Source organism: Daktulosphaira vitifoliae, unplaced genomic scaffold (genome assembly GCF_025091365.1).
Source record: "Daktulosphaira vitifoliae isolate Bord-2020 unplaced genomic scaffold, ASM2509136v1 Scaffold_2, whole genome shotgun sequence".
NCBI classification, from domain to species: domain Eukaryota; kingdom Metazoa; phylum Arthropoda; class Insecta; order Hemiptera; family Phylloxeridae; genus Daktulosphaira; species Daktulosphaira vitifoliae.
The window spans coordinates 27,372,469-27,377,419 of NW_026099573.1; the positions used below are offsets into that span (position 1 = coordinate 27,372,469).

The window sequence follows — 4,951 nt, forward strand, 5'->3', positions numbered from 1 at the left end:
TACAAGTATTTGCAGAAGAGTAAGAAGAATTTTAATTCATACCTACAATATCTATTTATAACACCATATGCAATTTTCCTAAAGTTTGTATCGACCCATCATACATTTTTGTGAGATAGAGGTTAAAAAATTATTAAATATAAATAGAATAAAATTATAACGTAGTTTAAGAATGCAAAAATTATTTTAATAAAGTAACACAAAAATATATATTAGATCAAAAATAAATTTTCATATTATTATCAACTACATTGTGTATACGTATAACTAAAATTTAATTAGTCTATTATTTTAAATCATTTGGTGTGACTGATAAAACATATCAACATCAATGCATAAATAAGCTGATTACTATTTTTTTTAGAAAACAAATATGTCATTTATAGCAATATTGGCGTATTTCTTAATATAATCAGCAGGTAATATAAACACGATGCGTTTCTATTCATTTGGGAGTAATTGGTTAAATTAAATATTATTTGTTCAGTGTTTTTGTCGTGATCTCTGGATAATAATTTAATAAAATAAGTTTTTCAATAAAAATAAAAGTCAACAATACAATTAATTTGTTAAATAAATTATAATTATTATTGATATTTTTATTAGGAGTTTTTTCAAGTTCTAGTAAGTTATAGTTATAAATAAAATTTTTGTAAGCAAATTCAGCTTTCTACGATACTATTTTACTTAAAATTTAGATTTAGATTTAAAAAAATTATAATTATTTAAAAATCCAAAGTTCTTTTGATTTATCTTGTGACCTATTGCCTTTACGAAAAAATTTATTTTAGACATCCTTTATACAGTAATTAATTTTGTTCATTTTACAGGCAATCCTTTAATTTCAAGTAATTACCTAATAAAATAAATAGTTATTCTTTTTAACCTTAATTTTAATTTTATTATTTGTTTATTCAAACTATAACTAACTAATTTACTCCTTACCCGTGATCTCAGAAAAAAGAAAATTTAAGGAAACTCGAAAATTCTATATGCATTAAAACTTATGCATTTTTCACCAAAATAAATGTAGTAACTCAATGAGAAAACTATGTAAAATAAAGCTGTTGTGTTGGGTTACTGTTTATTTTTTACAATAATAATGTCTTTTAGACCGTGAGTTCAAGGGTTTGTTAAATAGATAAAAAATTTTGAAAAAAATTAATTAATCTTTATTTATTAATATAAAACCATTGTGATTAATTATCATTTTCTCTAACATCAATATCAAGACTTGTACCAGTAGTTACCTACTGGGGTGTAATAGTGAAATAATATAAGTAGGGGGTTTTAGAAAGGTGAGAAAACAATAGTTGAACATAAAGTTCAATAAGAGTAATGTTCCAAAAATTAAAAAGTCTTAAAGGTTTAAGACAAAATTTAAAAATAGATTGATCTCGGGGATTGAACAATATTGCATAAAAGATATTATCTTGTTTTAATAAATAAGATAAAATCTTGTTTTGGCCATGCCAAAACAAGATTTAAAAATATTTATATTAATGTAAAAATTATATCGAGGCCACATACAATACCAGTAAGAAAAACTTATAATAAACATATAAAATTGGGTTGGGTTTGTTATAAATATAATATAATTTAAACATTTTTGAGGTTTTAGATGTTAAATGATATTTAATTCCGTGAAAAAAAACATTATTATTAAATTAACAAGTAAACTTAAAATAAAGTATACAACCAAAATAAAATTATTTTTAAATTTATTCTAAGTTACGTTTAATTTGAAAAATATTTTAAGTATATATATCTCCAAATTACTATGTTACTCATTTTTTATTGATAATTTAAATTTAACATGTGAAGGATTGAACAGGTTTAATCAAATGATTAAACTTGTACTATTTGATACAATTATTATTTCCTTTTGATTTTTTTAAAATCATTTTTGTATTTTTAAGCCTATTTTATTTTTACAAAATTCATTTCCTGTGTTTAGTACTTTCTTTACAAAAATGATTAATGAATCGATAACAATTTTATGGCATATTCTTATTGAGCTACAAGTATATTATTTGATGATGTATTGGTTTTGTAGCACGATTAGATTCGTACTGAAGTATTTATGAAGCATACTTTATACTCATTAAATACGTAAATCTATAAAAAAATGATAGTAATTCAATGAGTACCTTTTCATAAAATTTTGTCGATCCATCAAAAATTTCAATAAGAAAAGCATTGAAATAATATAATGTAAATTAAAAATAGAAATTATTTTATTATAAGTAATAAATAATATAAAATTTGGTTAATTGGAAGTCATTTCGTAGAAGGTACTTATTAATTTTTAGGAAAATTAAAAAAAAATAATAATTGAATCATGAATTATGAGTTACCGTTTAGTTCTGAGAAATTCTGTATAGAGGGCATTTGGTACAGTATTTCATCACTTTCTCGCAGATGGAGGTGGTTTTAAGATTTATAAAATTAACAAATATTAGACCTTTTGTAAAATTATTAATTTTTTTTTATTACTATTACAAAATTTCATGCAATATTTTAAGTAAATCTATAAAAATTAATAACTATAATTATAGTATTTACAGCAGAAGAAATAGAATGTGAATTTGTTTTTTTCGATAAATCTTTTCAAAGGAATGCATCAAGTATATCACGTTTTTACATAAAATAAATTTGATGCAATTATGAGATATAAGGGAGGAGTTAATCAGTTTTTTAATAATAACTTAATCAAGATAAATAAAAATAAAAAATACTAAAAAGAATTTGCTTAATATAATTATTATTATAAAATAAATAAAATGGCTAATATTAAAGGATCACTAAATTTACAACAATTTTATAACTCTTTTATAATTTCAAAGTTAAAATTACAATGCTTGATTAATAAATACCAAATTTATACAAAATTTAATTATTATAGTAGGTATTTATTCGAGTTATATACTTATAAAACATAAAACGTGTTATCAGGATATAAATAAAGAGGTAGGAGATCATTAATTTTTGTAACAATCCTCCAAATTTTTAATATTAAATTCTATCTACAGATTTGCATCGAAGCGTTTTTAATCTCTATTATATATATAGTTATCCATGTGAGAAACACAGACTCTCCGTATTTTTAAAAAGGATGAGTTGTGAGTTGCCTCTTAGTTCTGAGACATTCTATAAATAGGTCATATGGTACAGTATTTTATCACTATCTCGCAGGCATTTATATTTATAAAATTAACAAATATTAGACCTTTTGTAAAATCAAAAATTTGTTTTATTACTATTATAAAATTGTATGCAATACATTATGTAAATCTATTAAAAATAAATAACTATAATTACAATATTTACAGCCGGAGAAATAGAAGGTTTGTGTATTTTATCTCTATCTCGCAAGTGAATGTGGCTTTTATATTTATAAATTTAACAAATATTAAGTCTTTAGTAAAATCATTAAATACGTTTTATCATTATTATAAAATTGTACAACGAATTCTAAAAGTATTTTTCATTGCATAATATTAAAATTATCTAGTAAAAAAATAGCATGCAACATTTTAAGTAAATCTCTTAAAAATAAATAATTATAATTACATTATTTACAGCAGGAGAAATAGAAGGTGAGTTTGTTTTGTTCAATTATTTTTTTAAAGAAAAGCAAAAAGTATTTTTCGTATACATATTTTGTGCTAAATAAATGTTACGAAAATTATTAATATTACAGAATATTATTCACCATGTGACTTAAGTGATGGTATGTTTATTATTTCATCAAAACTACTAAATGTATAACATATGAACTATGATATAAACATGTACGAAAAAATATTATTTATCCACAAGCATAAAACCAATGTGTTTTAGGGTGACGTTAGATAATATTCATTTTTACGATAAGAGTTGTTCTTTTTTTAGTAATATACTGAAAACTAAAGTTAAACAGAAAACTAACAACCCACTCCTTGAGTTAAACTCTCAACCTATATATGACATGTGTTGGTATTGAGAAACATTGAACAAATTAAAAAAAACTCATTTTTTAATGCTTTAATGTTTTTTTTAATAATTTAAGAGGCGAGAAAAAAGAATTTTAAAAAATGTATTCCATATCTAAGGATCACCCTAAAGGGTCATTAAAAATTGAGATCATTGTATTTTCAAATAAATCTGTAGTAAATGTTTATTCGAATGTTTGTGGATAATTCATGTTTTTTGTTTTTCTGTATGAAGCTTACACGAATAAGCAGATTTTCCGACGTGACACAAAATATCATTGTCCCTATGAGAAGCACAGATTCTCCTTATTTTTAATAAGGATCCTTCTTATAATCAAATAATTATTAGTACATTATATTACAGGAGAAGAGTTAGAAGGTGAGTGTGTTTTCTTCAATATACATTTTTAAAGAAATTCATAAAGTAGTATATATTTTTATGCTTAACAAATGTTATAAAAATTATTACAATTACAGAATATTATTCACCTTGGAACTTTAGTGACGGTATGTCTATTATTCTATATATTATTAAAAAATATAATATCATATTAAAATCGATACGAAAAACTAAAAATGATATCATATCAATATTACTGAATATAACATAGTTGATAATGTAAAACAATACTTATTAAAACATAAATATATATATTTAAACATTATATTTAATGAATATTAAAGGGGAAAATGTTACAGTAGAAGAGTTAGAAGGTGAGTGTGTTTTATATATTGTGTTTTCTTCAATATATATTTTTAAAGAAATTAATAAAGTATTTTACATTTAAAATTTTTTATGCTTAATAAATGTTATGAAAAATGTTACAATTATAGCATATTATTCTTCATGGAACGATAGTGACAGTATATCATTATTCTATATATTATTCAAAAGATTAACAAAAAATGATATCATAACAATTGATATATATTATTACTGAATGTAATATTATTAACAATATATAACAATACTTTTT

At 21.8% G+C, this 4,951-nt stretch overlaps 1 long non-coding RNA gene across 1 annotated transcript; it reads left to right on the forward strand.

Moving 5' to 3' along the window:
• Positions 1-319: 319 nt before the first annotated feature.
• Positions 320-4,689, forward strand: LOC126898741 (uncharacterized). The gene is made up of 9 exons (XR_007702371.1): positions 320-419; positions 607-624; positions 831-848; positions 3,333-3,347; positions 3,585-3,599; positions 3,704-3,733; positions 4,339-4,353; positions 4,452-4,481; positions 4,659-4,689. It is a non-coding gene; the product is annotated as an uncharacterized LOC126898741 (long non-coding RNA).
• Positions 4,690-4,951: the final 262 nt, after the last annotated feature.